The sequence below is a fragment of the Pipra filicauda genome, unplaced genomic scaffold (genome assembly GCF_003945595.2).
Source record: "Pipra filicauda isolate LSUMZ 115617 unplaced genomic scaffold, ASM394559v2 scaffold66_size7647185_pilon, whole genome shotgun sequence".
NCBI classification, from domain to species: domain Eukaryota; kingdom Metazoa; phylum Chordata; class Aves; order Passeriformes; family Pipridae; genus Pipra; species Pipra filicauda.
The window spans coordinates 1,094,769-1,112,408 of record NW_024104831.1 but is presented as its reverse complement, the minus strand read 5'-3'; the positions used below and the strand labels follow the sequence as shown (position 1 = coordinate 1,112,408).

The 17,640-nt window shown below is 40.7% G+C and overlaps 2 protein-coding genes across 9 annotated transcripts in view; one reads left to right on the top strand and one right to left on the bottom strand.

Moving 5' to 3' along the window:
- The window catches only part of SNX13 (sorting nexin 13), a 119,020-nt gene extending 105,316 nt beyond the window's left edge, over positions 1-13,704 (bottom strand). Inside the window, exon 1 of the mRNA XM_039388609.1 lies at positions 13,499-13,704. The gene's annotated coding sequence lies outside the window, so the exon portion shown is untranslated. The remainder of the gene's footprint in view (positions 1-13,498) is intronic.
- A 348-nt stretch (positions 13,705-14,052) lies between these two features.
- HDAC9 (histone deacetylase 9) overlaps positions 14,053-17,640 on the top strand; it is a 459,183-nt gene continuing 455,595 nt past the window's right edge. For 4 of the 8 annotated variants that reach the window (XM_039388612.1, XM_027738937.2, XM_027738936.2 and 1 more), the window contains exon 1: positions 14,054-14,266. The gene's annotated coding sequence lies outside the window, so the exon portion shown is untranslated. Of the gene's footprint in view, positions 14,267-17,640 lie in introns of all 8 variants that reach the window. The other 4 variants (XM_027738932.2, XM_027738931.2, XM_027738930.2 and 1 more) reach the window with 2 other exon arrangements.

The window sequence follows — 17,640 nt, the reverse complement described above, 5'->3', positions numbered from 1 at the left end:
AGAGGGAGAGGCAACATCTCCCAGTTACATGGTGTCCAGTATACATTGCATCACATACAGTTAGGGGAGAGAAAGCAGCTACAGCTCCTTTAGTACCTGCTCCAATTTCCAATAATCCCTTCAAGCATCTCCTCCTGGAAGAAACTGGTAAGAGGAAAAAAAATCCTCTTATCCATTTTGTAGTCCTCTCACATTGGAATACGGCACATTATAGACTAACTTTTATGAATGGTGGTGTATAAAACCTCAGTGAATTAGGTAAGCGTAATGCTAACATTTCATAGAGAGAGCGAGGAAGAGATGTTATCTATGATATCAGGACCTTGTGATTCTCTTATTTAGCTATAGTAGCAGTTTAGCATAAGACAGTTATTCACGTGCATACTGTTGAGCAGATGCATGAGTCATTTGCTGGACCGAGACCAAAGTGCTCATTGCGTTGGAGGACTGAACCCATAAACTGGAACACTGTGGGCAGCTATACTTTTTTCAGAGCTGAAGTTTTAGTACTTTCTATTTTCATAAGAGTGACAGTGTTACGTAACTAGCATATAGATGAACTTGTGTTCATTCCTAAAGATCATAAAATATTCAGAAATATTTGTGCGATTCTGTCTTGAGTAGTACAGCTCAAGCCCTTGAATTCTGAATGGGTAGCTCTCCTGTTTCTGTCTGGTTACAGACCATTCACTTAGCCTTAATGACATGCATTCAAATAAATGCTTGCCATTTCACAAATGTGAAAATAAATTTACTGTTTCTGCGCTCCAAGACATCAGCATTTATTGCCTCATTTGGGAAAACAACAGACTTATTTGGTTCATTTATACTCTCTTCAAATATTGCTTTGAGAACAGGGACCAGCTTCATCTCGGAGCTCTTTGGTAATAGGGTTATATCTTCCCTTCTATTCAATTGTATGAAAAAATCTTAAGGGGTAAAAGATTACCAAATGTCTCAGGTATACATAATTAATTTTCCCATAAACTACGAAAATGTAACATCAACATTTTTTTATTTATTCCGTTCCTTACTGAGTCGAGTTTGTATGTCTCATCTTGACTTTATAGGTTGATTTACTCTGTATGAATAAATTCTACCTGACTAAGTGTGAATAAATTATAGTGTCTCTCCTTCTCAAACATTTAACCCATGAAATCTTGTTGGTAATAAAATATTACAAAATGTTTGTCTGTTTGAGAAATAATTCTGACTAGTTTTAGGGAAATGTCATACTTTCATGTATGCATTCAGAATTTAAAAAAAAAAATAGCTACTTCAGAAGTAATCTTCAATGTTATTGGATTGCTATGGGAGTACACCATCTAATTTTACAGCTTTAGACAGTAATTCTGATTATGATGAAGCTTATCAGAAAATTAAAAGTACCAACAATTTCAGCCCTTTTTTAGTGTCAGAAAACTAATTTTTAGGATTATAATTGTTTGAGGTTAGTCAGACTTGTTCTCCTATATGTGCTCACATTTTTCTAATTACAGTTAAAAAAAGGAAAGATGTCCCCTCTAAGGATAAAATAAGCAACATGTTTGTAAGGCAGCCATTGACTGAACTTAAAAAAATTAAAATGCAGTATCAAAACATTCATGTTTAGGTGGAAGCACTTGAAGTCTCTTTTCAATAAATGGCTTTCCTTCAGGTCAAATAGATATTTCAGTGCCCAGGGATATAGGTATTTCTATACTATACCTGTCCAAAATCCTGACCTCCAAATTTTTACATTAGACACCCATAAATGCTAGTTAATGGGACTGCCATTGATGCTGAGGGGGGGAAAGGATATTGTGCCATTCTGTCATATATCTACTCTTATTGTCACAGAGGTCACAGAGGTCATAGAGGCCACCTGGATCAAGATGGTAACTCTTCAAGAGAAGGAGAAATTTAACCCATGTGGGTACAAGTTCTTTAAGTTAGTGCTACAGTAATTAAATACACAGATAGCTACGGGGAAGCCCTATTCTATTTTCAGTGCACTGAGGGCACTGTCAAGCCTTACTGGCCCTGTCTTTCCTCCCTTGGAGCTCATCTCAGCCTAACCAGAACCCCATTTCATCCCCTCTTGGGGCTGTCAGTCCTTGAACCAATGAGGCAATGGGATGCTGCCACAGCCCTGCCATCACCCACCCCACCCATCCAACTCCATCCCCATGGCGTCTGCAGTCCCAAACCAAGGGAGAATTTGGCCCATATATATAATGTGCCCTCCATTAGGTAAAGAAATCTGAAACATGAAGAATCAGCAGCACAAGAAATCACATCTCTCTGTCAAGCTCTACACAAACTTCATGGTGAAACCCAAGCAAAAATGATCTGATATAATGTCACCGTGCTCCATTGATGCCAGACAGAAAAGCACATAACCATAGATTTGGATGCTCAAATCCATGTACTTTATTTGAAAGGATTCAGTGTAAATCTCAAGACCAGCACTTCACATTGAAGAAATGACTGGGTAAGTCTTCAACCTCCAGGTGCCCATGGCTGGGATTTGGAGGCTGCTTTGTATTTCAGCTTCTCAGTCTACCATTAAAAACTACCCGCAATTGCTGATAATCTGCTTCTGCATCACTGGCCAAAGCACTGGTCCAAAAATCCATAGGATGATTGCAAGATATTAATGCCCCATATGCATAATCAAATCCTGATGAGTTACTTGTTAGTTTTCTTCAGGGTTTGGGTGAAAATATAGAAGCCATTCCTTATATGAGCAGTGTATTGGGACAGGTTAACAACTTAATATGATGCTGCTAGGTGATCTCAGTGAAAAGGCAAAGAGCAATAGACAAAACACCAGAAAAATACAGTTGGGATGATTTGGTTTAGATAGAGCAACAGGAAAAAGCCAATTCTTTGGACCTAATGATTACCAAAGATCACAGAATCACAGATTACACTGAATTGGATGGAACCCACAAGGGTCATTGAGTCCAACTCCGGGCCCTGCACAGGACCATCCCCAAGAGTCACACCATGTGCCCGAGAGTATCATCTAAATGCTTTTGAACTCTGTCAGCCTTGGTGCTGTAACCACTTCCCTTGGGAGTTTGCTCTAGTGCCCAATCACCCTCTGGGTGAAGAACATCTTTCTAATATCCAACCTAAACCTCCCCTGACACAACTTCAGGCCATTCCCTAGGTCCAGTCACTGGTCACCACAGAGAAGAGATCAGTGTCTGCCCCTCCACCTCCCCTCACGAGGAAGTTGTAGACTGAAATGAGGTCTCCTGTCAGTCTTCTCCAGGCTGAAGAAGCCAACTGATCTCCGCTGCTCCTCTTATGGTTTCCCCTCAAGGCCCTTCACCATCTTCATTACCCTCCTTTGGATGCTCTCTAACAGCTTAATATCTTTCTTATATTGCTGTGCCCAAAACTGCACACGATATTCAAGGTGAGGCCACCCCAGTGCAGAGCAGAGCAGAACAATCCCCTCCCTTGCCTGGCTGGCGATGCTTTGCCTGATGCCCCCCAGGACATGGTTGGCCCTCTTGGCTACGAGGGCACTGCTGACTCATAGTCAACTTCCCACTGATGAGGACCTCCAGGTCTCTTTCCGTGACACTGTTTTCCAGCATCTCATTCCTCAGTCTGTATGAACATCTGGGGTTGCCCCATCCCAGTTGCAAAATCTGGCACTTCCCCTTGTTGAACTTCACATGGTTGGTGATTGCCCAGTCCTCTAATTTGTCAAGGTAATTCTCATTCAGACAGTTCTATTGGCACTGGGATTCTGATGGGGTTCTAAAGAAAATGATTTTTTCATGAACTGATAAGGATTACCTCTTTCAAAACCAGGAGGGAGGCATCCCAACAAAGAGTAAGTCGAATAAAAACACAGGGAGACAAATGTATGAATAAGGAGCTTCTGGAAAAACTTACTTGTAGTGGGTGGAAGCATGGACAAATAGCCTGAAAAGAATACAGAGAAATTGTCCAAGCTGCCAGGGTTCAGGTTAGGAAAGCTAATAGATAGATTTAAAGGTAGAATTAAATCTGGCCAGGGGCATCAAGGCAACAAGAAAAACTACTACAGGTATGTCAGTGATAAGAGAAAGAATAGGGAAAATGTGTGCCCTCTCCAGATGAAAACAGAAGACCTGGTTACCTGGGATATGGAGAAGGCTGAAGTATTCAATGACTTTTTTTGCCTCAATTTTCACTGGCAAGTGCAACAGCCACATCACCCAAGTTACAGAAGGTGAAGACAGGGACTGGGAGAATGAAGAACCACTTGCTGTAGGAGAAGATCAGGTTCAAGACCATCTAAGTAATCTGGAGGTACACAAGTCCATGGGATGTGATGAGATGCGTCTGCACATCCTGAGCATCCTGAGGGAACTGACATATTAAGTGACTATGCCACTATCCACTATATTTGAGAAGTTGTAGTCCAGTGAAGTTGCCACTGACGGGAAAACGGGAAATGTAACCCTCATTTTCAACATAAGAAGGACATGGATTGTTGGAGTGAGTCCAGATGAGGGTCCAAAGATAACCAGAGGGCTGGAGCACCTCTCCTACAAAGACAGGCTAAGAGAGTTGAGTTTGTTCAGCCTGGAGAAGGCTCCAGGGAGACCATAGAGCAGCCTTCCAGTAACTAAACGGGGCCTACAAGAAAGCCAGAGAAGGACTTTTTATAAGAGCATGTAGGGATAGGACAAGGGGTAATGGACTTAAACTGCATGACGGTAGGTTTAGATTAGATTTTAGGAAGAAATTCTTTCCTGTGAGGGTGGTGAGACACACTGAAACAGTGGAACAGTGAAACACATTGCATAGACAAGTTGTGGATGTCTCGTCCCTGAAAGTGTTCAAAGCCAGGCTGGATGGGCCCTGAGCAACCTGGTCTAGTGGGTGGCATCCATGCCCACAGCAAAGGGGTTGGAACGACATGATCTTTAAGGTCTCTTCCAACCCAAATGATTCTATGATTCTACAATTTATGATTTCCCATTCTTTATCATCCACTAAGGAACAATGTTTCATCATTCTGTTTCAGTGGTGCTGACAATATTTAGCTTTGGAATCATATACTAAACCTTGCCAGATGCCATCCATGGCTACAGGCATAGACACAGAATTATAACAGCATGATGATTTTTATAGGATACAATAGTGAAAAAACCCTTTTTAATTCAAGATTATCAAAAGTTTGGTCATTACTGACTGGTACAGCAATCCACAGCACCACCTTTGAAGACAAAATAGGTTTGAGTAATCACAATGAAGCAGTTTCCTCATAGATTCTATTATTAGTTTTATAAGAACTGTCTGTACTCTAAAGTTTTACTACTATCATACTCTTATACCATAACCTAACTATAAAACAAATGCACAAATACCTTTGTAAGGCTTTGGCAAATGACCAAAATGTGTCTTGAATCGACAACTGTCCTTCCTTGTATTCTCATCAAGAAACTGTACAAATTCAAACTTATTTGGGAAGGTTTGGAGAGAAAACCTGGGACCAGCAGTACCTTGATTTTGTCTTACATATACACCACTGAAAAATAAGTAAGATAATAATTATTATATTTAGCTATATCTTTGACAGTTTATGTGATATAGGCAGCACATTCACATAGAAAAATGTATGTATTAGGTTTTGATAAATAACAGTAAAAAAATATAAACTTTCCAGTGAACAAAAATCCTTGTTTAATATGAAACTCTATACATGAGTTTAAGATTTTCTAGAATTTTGGTTAGAGGTATTACTTAAGTTGCATGGTTGCAATCCTCAGGAAAAAATGTCATAATGCTTTTCAATTGAACAGGCTTACACAAATAGATGTGTTGTTACATGAATCCTGTAACAAATAATGCAGTAGCTCTTTTATTAATCTTACTTTTTAAAATATCTGAATATTCTTTATTAGCCATATTGTATGCAGAAAAGATTTAGGGCAGATATTATAGTTCCTCTCCCTTATATATAAAGACTGAAATCTAGAAAGAACAGTCTTTGTCTTCTTATGTAATTCTAGAACTGTCACTTGGTGGAATAGGAAGAGTTTCAAAGGATATGTACAGGTGAATTTTGTTATACTCATGAATTCCTTCTCTACAGGAAAAAGACTGCAGGAAGTTGAGATAAAATTTTTCACTTTGTGTAGGGCGATGGAGAGAGAGAGCTCTCAGATATAACCTGGAATATATCTGTATGTGCATGCTTAAATATTATAAATATATTGATACATACTTATGTATAAATATTATATATACATTTATATGATACAACTATATAATAGATATAATATATATATATGTGTGTGTGTAAGATTTTATACTGTACTGCATAATTTTTTTTAATAACCATTAGCACAAAATATATATAAGCAAGCCTCCAAGACCTGGAATATGTTACTCCTAGAGAATAGGTGATATTCAATGAGGAAGTACATTTTTTTCTTCAGGGTACAACAGACTGTGTGAAAGCTTTCAGAAACTGGTCATTCATGCAGTAAAGTGACCTCAACAGAGTTATTCAGCTACACTAAAAACAAACGGTAAGCTCTTGTTAGCAATGTTTCCTGAGTTTCTTTATCTGATAGATAATAATTGTGGTGAATGATTAAAAAGAAAAGAATGAAACTGTAGAGGACACAAAAAAATTAGAGTGGAATATCTAAAATAAGCTAATTACTAATAATTAGTAAAAGACACTCCTTTTTAATTCCCATTTCTGACTTTTCCCCTGAAATTACTCTCAAGACTTGTCAGGAGCCTATCAATGTCTCTAAATCACATGCATTAGTATTCTTGGTGTCCACTTCATCCTGTAGCATTAAAATTGCAAAACACCACAATTTCAGGAGTATCCATTTGATAATCTTGAACACAACACATCACCTTGATGGCATCTGCATTTGTAAGTTAGTATTAATTTTAAAAATCCACAATTTACATATCTCTCCTTGGTGGTCTACAAATAAGATTTTTTTTCTGTCAACTTGACTGATAAAAATTTCCCTGTAAGACATAATGTAATAAAAAAGAAACCTTTAAAGACTGAATAAAAGACAGCAGACACCTCAAGTGTGCTCAGCAGCTACATTTGAATGACAAGTTGTTCTTTGGAAGTATTTCTCTCTATTGCTTGAACAGTGAACTAAGGGTAATGCAGACATCGAAGTTAGGGCAAAAGAGTTTTGCTTCTTCTGTAAAAGCAGGATACATATTTCTGTTTGCAGGATGCGTCAGCTGGAGCATGCTAATACATTGTGATAGAGAAAGAAACGTTTTTCGGGGTTCATTGGAGAATGAAAGGTTTGACACTGCAGGCACCAAGGCTCTGTGACTCCTGTTGGCTTGGACGGGTACTGAGGGTGCTTTTTACCTCACGTGAACACCATGTCTCCTTCCTTCTGTGTGCTGAGCGCCTGCTGTGAGATGCTGAGCAACCTGAAACCTCATTAAAGTCATTGGATAGAGCCCTGAGCTATCTCATGAGATGAAGTTGCACTATTTATACTCTGAGAACATATGTATACTGTACTATTAGTGCTAATATTTTTGTCAGAACACTTTCTTAAAGCAAAATGTGAGAACATTTGTGGGCAGTAATCACAAAACAGGGTTGACAGCTCCTTCCTTCTCTTACTCAGTCACAAACGTTTTTCCTTTCAACAGATTATGAAATGTAAATGGAACTGGTCATTTTCAGAAACTAGTGTTATTTTATTGATAATACATGAACACCAAAAGGGAGCTGACAAGGTTGTTGCCAAGTAGAACTGATAATTGTAGGATGCCTGTGGCCCAACCTTAAACCGAAAGAGGAGTTATGCAGCCTGACAGTAATACTTGTAAGCAGGGAGCGCATACTACATTTACATCTTCATGAAAGGCAAGGGGGACTAAGTCCTTCTCTTCCATCACCACCTGCCTAGGTCAGTCAATTTTTATTTTACCAATATCCTTCCATATCACTGAAGTCAATCGATAATAAGAAATACATATTTTATAATTAATATCAAATGTTATAACAAAACTATCCTATGTCTGTGTAATTATCTCTTTAACAGTGGAGTGCCATAACAGTGGAATCAACCATGACAACAGAAATGCCTACAACACAGCTCATCTATCCCTGTCTGGAAATCCAAGACAATGACAAACTTTCCTCACGGTTGAAAACTGTGCAGGAAAAGCTCTCTTTACATGGACATCCTGGTTCATGCTGCCCCAGCAAGAAACAATACTGGAAATAACCAATTCAGAATGAAGTAAGAAATTACAGGAAGCGATGATAATGTCAGCAAATTGCTTTGTCCCCCAGAAAATGGCTTGCTCAGATGGTCTCATGGAGCTGTTTTTTGCTCTTGATCATCAATGAATCAGTCAGGCCCAAGTTGCCTGCATTGAGCTTATTGACAGTGGCTCCCAGCAGTAACTTCTGTCTGTTCTCCAGCACAACTCTGTCATCACTACAGAGAGTGGGATAATAATAATAAAAAAAAGATAAATCAGAAAGCTGAAACAAATCCTACCTGATGAATCATTACAGTGAGAAAGATCTGCGTAATTTCAGACTCAGTCTCATTCAGAATCACATATATCTGCTAATGTAGCTAATTGTAATAAGTGCGTGAAAATCTGATGCAATCATCCACCTGAACAAGCACGATCTGGTCAGGTATAATGACAGGGTGTTCCTCAGAGAGTTCCTCTTCTCAACTTAAACACAGCTTGTTTTCACATGAATTCAATTAGGACATAAAGAAATTCACCTCTATAACATTCTTTACTCTCTAACAATGATTATGAGCAACAAATAATACACACCAAGTGCAAAGGCCAGTCATTTTATTTTTGTAATTATTAAGCACTTTTGTGAAGACTAATGCATTTGGAATTTTGTAAGCTAGATGTATTTATGAGGTGGGCAGTTCTTGATATAGTTGTGATCTATCCTTGTATCCAATTTCTGTTCAGGGGAAGTGAAGAAATACTTTAATGCCTGCTAGCTTAGTAATGGCAAAGAATAGAAACTATCTTCCAAACTGTGGATCAGCATGACAAGGCTGAAAGAGGTGCTCAGTCCTGTAAGCTGAGATTTGTACAATGAAGTGTGAATACAAATGCACTCCTTTGGTGGAACTGTATGCTGCATGCCAGGAAGAAGCAAGGACATCAGAAAATCAAGGAGACAGTAAAAAAACCACTGGGAATATGTAAACAGGACACAGAGTTATGGAACTTGCTGCTCGGCCTGAATAAGACGCTAGATAAGACTGTCACTGGAGTCTATGGTCAGATGACTTTGGGAAAGACACCAGGTTCAGAATGAATAAAGGACAAGAGATCAGAGCAGGGTTAGGACACCTGAGGGGTCCCTTGCACCAGTATAATGGGACACACCAATGTCTTCAACACAATGTTCAGATAATTAGGCAGCAGAAAAAATGGGAAAAAAGGATTCAGACAAAAAGCAGGCAAGATTGCAACAGTCAGAGGTGTTTAGCATATGGACAGAAGAGGACTCAGGATCAAGATCAGTACTGAAAAGTAAGGACAGGCCTCAGCTTCAACTCCAGTTAGACCAAAGCTAATGGAAAATCTTTCAACAGACATCCAAGCCTTTTACTTAGATCCCCTTTTCATATGAATGTTTGCAAGTTCTGTGCAGTTCACTACAGCATTGGGGGCCACTTAAAAACCTTTGCTTTGTGTGAGCAAAAGAACCACTTTAAGGGCATGGTTGTGTGCAGGCTTGGCTTCATGAGTGAGCAGCCCAGTATGGTCACTCATTTCACGACTTACTGTGTTCAAGGAAATGAGATATGTTTATATTCTCTGCATAAAAACAGGCTAAGATCAAAACACACATGACTCTATCATGTTTCTGAGAAATAGCCCACAAATTTCCAAATATTGGCTAACCACTGGCCCTAAAATAAAGGGGTAATAACATGTTTAATTTTAACCACCTGAATAGACCTGTTGAATGTAGGTATGTGTACACAATCCTGAAAGCCCAGGCATTGAAAGAGCTAATCATACATTAAATTATCTCCAATGTGCAGGAAATATATTTTCACAAGACATTTAAATATATATAAGACAATTCTCTTTCTTTTAAATGTAAGTCTAGAAATTCCTATTATCTTTAAAATGTTAGCATCTGTGTTGATTTACTTAAATTGCACTTAACTGTAGCAGTTAAGTGGTTATTTAAAAATTGCAGAAAACTGTCTGATCAGCTAAACTGCTGATCTTTTCTCTGGGAAAAAACAAACACCTTCTGTAAACAAAATCAACAATTATAGCCAATCTAAAACATGTACAATTTCAATGTTTATGAGCTACTGAGCAAGATACTTACTAAAAGACTGAAAGTCTCACCCAAAAGAAGAGCTTTTAACTAATTCTCAGTCAAAATGACAGATATCACAAGTAAGTTACACCCTTTCTCCTCACCCAATTTTGATAGTTTTCTTAGGGAAGGCAAATCTTAAAATTTTTAGAGAAGGACTTAATGCAAACATTCTTAATAAAATGCAAATGAGCACAAAATGCAAATGAGCACAAAAGATACTCTTTTAAACATTTATACATATACATATATATATGTACATATATATACATATACATAAACATTTATACATATACAAAACATACACAGAGAATTGCACAAAGCTAGTTAGAAGGGCTACATATTTAGGCACATGGTACATGGATGGTGTGTGCAACATGCTAGGTAACAGTCCATTAATTCCATTTTAAAAAAAGTGATCTGAAGCATCAGAAGGATCTGGCCCGATAAGGTGACAGAGGAGAGGCAGCTAGTATTGATTTCTACAGAGGAGTACATCATGACCTGGATTTCCCCAAACTTTGAAGATAAAAAGCAGAGCTATGACTTTCATTGAAAACTGGACAGGAACCTAAGGAACAGACATCAGCTGAATTTTGAGGTGTTTATTCATCTTATTGAGCAAGTAGGTGGCTGCCTCCTTGAACTTCATATTGAATTTAGGAATTATCTCTGTAAAGTATGTCTTGTCAGTATGCTCTGGATGTGACTAGAAGCATGGGTGTGTTGCAAGATTACACCCGAGTATAATAATTGAAGTCTCTTGACTGCCAGAGATAATGAAAAGGATCTGCTGTCTGGCAGTCAAGGAACAGAAATACATCTAGAAGCACTGATTGTTTCAGTAAAAAGCTGGCATATATTGTCAACTAATGGAGAAGACTTAGATTTTTTTCATTCCTCAACAGTTTTCCCGCACAAACATTACTTCCATCTTATTCAGATCCGCAGGTTAACAAGTACATGTACATTGGAAATCCACTTTGGTATTGTTAAATGTTCAGGGTTTTTTTCTGTTCATCTTGATTAGTTTCATTTTTTGTGAAAAGATGGTTTATGAACTGGATTGGAAAGGGACACAGCTGAGTATCATCTTAATGGTCACAAAGAACATCCTACACATTCCCTTTTGGTATCATAGTGAAAGAATTGCTCACTGCTTGATGAGTCTTAGCTGCTGCTTGATGAGCTGTTATACCTCAGTGCCTTTTTAACATTTGAGATGGTTTCCAGTGAAGGCATGGAATTTCTGAAAGCTATATTCCCACAGCATCAATGACATTAAAATATGTGTCAAATGGATTACTGAATGTTAGTGTTTTACACCTATTGCTTTTCAATATTTTCAGTGTTTCTATTTGACTAGGGGGAAAAAAAAGAAAAAAAAATCTCCTAGCACCTTTACTACGTACTACCTAAAGTGAGGAACCATGGGAAAGACAATTTTTCTGTTTCAGTGTGGTTTCCAAAACCTTTTGTGAGCCTCCCAAAGATTACTTTACTGATCTTCTGTGTGAGCAATATGCAAGCTTTTTCCATTCAAAAATCTAGTAATTATTGTAAATTAGAATGTATATGAAGGGCATCATAGCCCTACTGGTCAGCAGACACCAGTTCACAATGTGGCAGAGATGAAGCTTCAAGGATGATCCGTGTTTCTTTTCAGGCATAAAAATCTTCTGAGGATTGCAGCACCTCATCTCACGATTTATAAATTAAACTTATAAATTATACTGCAGGCATACCACATTCTTTTGTCACCCTCATGACTTTCAATAAATGTTTGTAATAACTCAGAAAGACAGTGATAAAATAGGGAATGCTACATTTGAATGAAGAGCTACACATATTCACTCCGGCAAGTCAGTCAAGTCTATAAATCATTTTTTGGTCAGTAGGATTAGAAGTAGATAATGTTGAAATGGAATAGAAATAGTAGATCTAGCAAAAGCAAGATAAAGGCTGGTGAATATTACTACCATGTACCACTTCATTATATTTATTAGCACCGAGTAGAAATAAGTGGGGCAAGTGCAGCAGTAACCAAAACATGGAGGTCTCTCAGAGATGCCTGTTATTTTCCAATGTGAATTCAGAAGATCCCAGCACAGCATTACAACATTTTAAAATGCAATTATAATGCTGGTGCTTCCTTTGAGTAGAAGGAAGGACAAGAGTACATAATGAAACAAAAGTATGTATCAATTTGAAGCCTATCCATCTGTCAGGGAAACAGTGCTGTGTGATTTCATTAGCCAGTCTGGACTTGGATCTGTCACATGGCACTCCATAATACCATCCAGCAATACCAGTGAAACCTATTACCAAACTAAAACACAAACCAAAACAAGCTGATGAGATTCCTCTCCAAGTTGAAACATACTCAGACACAGTTTTATTTCTAATTTTGAGAAATGAGATTAATTTTGAGGGTCACAAAAAACACTGCTTGGCACAGCTAAGTTTTCATCTGTTGTATCCCTTGAGCAATCAACGACATTCAGGCCCAAATTCCAAACCTCTTTCTTTAGCCACCAGCTTTACCATTTAGTCTTAGCTAGTTCTTCACCAGTCTTGAAACAACAATTTTAAAGATTTGTTTCAGGAAAGCTAACATCTGAAAGCAACACAGTGGAAAGAATAAGTACAATCAATCTTAAAATTTAAACAGATTAAAACACAGCATGAAATTTCTATGGTACTAAGGGAAATATATAAACACAAATGAAAATTACGAAGCCTTTAGGTGGAAGATAGCTAATTTTTTTTTTTTAGAACTTTTTTTTTTTTTAATTGCTAAGAACTTAACTCCTTTGAAGCTAACTTTTCACTGGAAGGGGAGAAATAAAAGATGACACTCCCTTCTCTCTTAAGTAATGAAGATATCTATCCATAAATTTAGAGTAGAAATAAATGTGGCTAAGACAGATTCCACAGACTAAAGTGATTTATATGTTGGATAAAACAGTATTCGGAAAAGAGTTCTGGAGACTCTTAATCATTATCAAGGAGACTTGATGTGGATTCAGAAAGATGGGCATCCTCTAGTTGAAGATACTAAGAGATACCAAGATTAATAAAAAGACCATGAGAGGAAAGCAGCACTAGAGAAATGTGCGACCATCTCGGGGTGTGACAGCCCAAGGGAACAGAAACACCTACCACGCGAGGACCACACAGCAGCCTGCACACCTCCTTTCTCCCCGTGGCGAATGCCAGGGACCCTCTGGAAGCAGCGGCGGGTGCCGTCCAGACGCGTGTCCTCACTCCACCCCGCCGGGCCCCGCTGCCTCCCCGCGGGGGCTGCACGGCGGGGCCCAGCGCCCCTGTCCCTCGGCTGGCAGGGCAGGCAGGTGCATCCCCTGCACCGAGGGCTCACAGAGGGGTACCAGGGTGCCAAGGGCCGCGAAATAACCCCGCGGCTCCCCCGCCAGCCAGTCCCTCAGCGGGCCTGGGCAGCCGCAGTCCCTCGGGCGCGGCGCTCAAATCGCCTCCCCGTCCTCGGCCCGGGCACGGCGCCGCCCGGCGCTGTCCCCCGGCGGCGGCGCAGCGCGGCCCGGCCCGCCCGGCCCCCAGCGGCCACGGCGGGGAGCGCGGCGCAGCCCGGCCGCCTCCCCCCGCCTCCCCCCGCCCGCCGCGCCGAGCGAGCCGCTATTTTTAGCAAATCCTCCCCGCGTCGCCACGGGCGGCGATCGCAGCGCGCAGCCCCGCGCCAGCTGCCGCCGCCGCCCCGCCCGCCCGCCGCGCACGGCACAGGCTCGCCCCGCCGGCGCGATGGCCACCTAAGCGCCGCCGCGGCCGCCGCTGCCGCAACTTTTCCTCCCCGCCCCGCTTCGCTCCTGTCCCCGTCGCTCCCGTGGAAGATGGCAGTTGGGGGAAGCGCTGGAAGTTGCAGCCCGCGAGCGAAGAGATAAGGCGGAGGCGCGGAAGGTGAGTGGCACCCGCCGAGCGGCTGCCCCTCCGCTCCGCCCGGCCGCGGCGGGCAGGGGGAGCGGGGCTGGCCGGTCCCGCCGCCAGGACGTCACCCTTGACTTGCCAGGGCGGTATTTTTGGGACCTTCGGGAAGGTTTCGGGAAGTTCGACCGTGTGAGGGCGGGAGAGGTGCCGTGGGCGGGGGGACACGGCTGCCCCCGGCAAGTTTTGCTTCGCGGGAGCGTGAGTGGAAGAGCAGTTCCTGGCAGGGCATGCCCGGCGGGGCGGGTGTGTCCCTTGCTGGGTTCGGGGGGGCCTCTGCGACCCCCGCGTCCTGCGGGGCCGTGTCCGTGTCTCGGGGTGCGCGGGGCACCCACGGCAGCTCGGGGGCTGGCAGGGAGCGGCTGCTGGAGCTCGGCGGGCGGTGCCAGCTCCCGGAGGTCGGCTGGGGAGCTCCAGAGGGTGTCGGGGGAGCTGCCCCGTGGGGGCCGAACAGGTGGGCGACGGCGGGGAGCGCCCCTCGGGCACCACCGCCGGGCCGGTGTCGGAGCTGCCCGGAGCAGGCGGAGGGCGGGTGCGTATGCGTCCTGTCCTGTCCCGGCGCGTCGCGTCCCGTCCCGGATGGGTGGTTGAATTTTGTGTAATTGTATTTTCGGTGGCAAAGCGGTTTGTGCATTCCGGCCGGCAGCTTCCCGGTTCCAGTGCAGGGCATGGGGAAGGTAATTTCCAGCAAGGGTGCAGTTGTTTTGACTCACCTAAAATGTCTGAGTTTTGATCTGAGATGGAACGTAATAGCAATCAATAATCATTCGTGCTCATCACTGATATAAAAAAAAAGCAGGTATTACCTGTTATGCACAAAATGCGTATTCATCTTTGAAAGATCTACCCTGAGCTTTGTATTTTTAAGCGCTCTGAAGAGGTCTAAACCCACTGTTAAACTCTATGAGAATTTAAGAGGGGAGAAATGTTTAAAACAAACTGATCATTGAGAAGGAAGTAGCGAATCGGATTGTGGAGACCTTTTGACATATGAAAATGTATGAATGTGCTTTTCTGATGCAAAAGCTGTTGAGATTCTCTGTCACAAACAGCATAGAACAAATGCTGACACAGAAACCGAGGAATTTTAAACATTTGTCTTTCAACGTTGTCAGCTTTAGTTCCTTGACATTTTGTTTTCTGTGACAGAAGAATAGTTTTGTGACAGTTATTCAGGATTTAATTTGCAAGCTCACAAAGGCCTGTAAGCTGTGCTGAGACCTCGTGAACAAAAACGGAAGGTGTTTCACATTAAGGTTTTTCAAATGGCCTCTCCAACTCCTCTCTCTCCTCTCCCATCTCTCGCCACAGCCCTGGCTCCCCAACAGCATCCCCTACGTCTGTTTGAAGCTATCTTTTTGTTTTGTTGGATGTTTCTAAATTTTCTCTCATGTCCAATGCATTCCTGTATCAGTGGCCCCAGCTCACATTTTGTACCCTGAACACCTACTTTGTTCAGAAAGAGATGCAGGCTTGTTCTCTGTCGTAATATCAGAGCGGTCTTGGAAGGCAATTCCATCCCTTCATATGCTTAAGCTGCATTGTTATTTTTATAAAATATCCTTGTCTCAACTATATATAACTCTCCACTGTGAATGAAGCAAATAATGCACTATTTTAGCACCTCTTTTTCATTGTGATGGCAAAGATAGTATCCAAAACATTGGGAAAAAACAGGTCATGGCCCCAGAGAAAAGATGCGATCAGTCATATTTACCTACCTCATATAAGTAGCTTCCTCATATAAGTACTGAAATAGCTCTCTTTTGCATGAAAATGTCACTTCCAGTTCAGAGTTCCAAAAAAAAGAAAAACATGCCGTTATGCTTAGTGGCCAAGTTGATGCAAGTGCAGCATCGTAGTTAGTTAAGCCTACCCGAAAAACTGTGGTGTCAAATTCTTTTGTATTTTGGTATTAAAGTCTGCGTGAATGTGTAGTACACTCAAATATTTTGAATCTGACGTTACAATGTCATTTTTGAAAACAGTAGTGTCTGTTTTTCCATTAATCTGCTTTTCCACAAATGAAGTGCGGTCTACAGATGAAACGGGAATAATAGTTGTACATCTTTCATTCTCCACTACCTTCCTGTGCCCAAAGCAGTTTAAAAACAAAAAATAGCATCTTCACTGCTGAAATTCCTAGCAAATGCTTCATGTAGATCAGTTGTTCCTGTTAGATTTTTTTCAAGGAAAAAAGGATAATACTGTGGTTGACTGGCATATGTATTTTCTAATTTCTTAATAAAAATAACATTAAAAAGAGATTTAATTATAAAAACTATATACTTTCTAAAAAGCATGTAAAGTGGAAAATAATTTTCAGTTCTTCATCTCACTAGCTGAGATAGTCCCATAGAAGTTGCTGTTAAAAATAAAATTTGCATACTGAAAGTACAAATTTTTGTTTGCCTGTCCTGAAAATTATATGAATCCTGGTGTGAATTACCATGAATACTGAAGGTAACTAAATGTAGCTGAAGTAGTTTCTTAGTATTCAACTAATGCTTAGTAGGAGAAATGTAGCTTTGCGAATAATCAAATCCTGTGTGTATGAACAAGTATAACCAACGAAAAATGGGTTGGGAGAGAGGAATGTAGCCTAGTCATCTCCAAATTGGTAAATTAAGCACATATTTACCAGACTGCCTATCTATTGTTGTTTTATATTTGTTGGTATTCAGACTAGCTGACTTTAAGGTACTTTGGGTATGTGTATTCAAACTGCAATAGAAAACATGTCTGGTTTGCAGCATAGTCATTGTTTAACGATTTACCTGAGAGAGCTTCATATATGTCTCAGGAGTGAGGGTTTTTATTCTTTTACAGAAGAGATTTGCGCCAGATTTGCTGAGGATTATATGCTGTGTCCTATATGCATACTGTTTACGTGAACTTTCAGTAGAAATTCAAGTTAAAAGAATGAGTATTTATAAGTTTTCCAGTCTTCTCAAGCAGATGTAAGAAAATGTTCTTTAAGTTGCTGCATTGAAATAGGAAGCTACATAACACATCTGATAAGTTAACTCTCATGTAAAGACAGAACATTGGACTATTCCATGATAAAACGTATTTGTCATGCTTCAGGGTTTCAGTAATGATTTCCAGATAAATAAGTATTTTTTTTCAGAGAACGTTGCATTGCTTAATCACTTGGTTAAGTGATTAAGCTGAAAGTGATAGGTAAGACATTTTAGAGCTAACATTACATGATGAAATCACCTTTCATTTTCTCCTTTTGGTTTTGAGTTTCTAGATTAGGATGATCATATATGACCAAAGAATTTATTCCTTATTCTATGTAACTTATGTGTGATGAATGCACTATGTTGTGAACGTCATCGCATGCT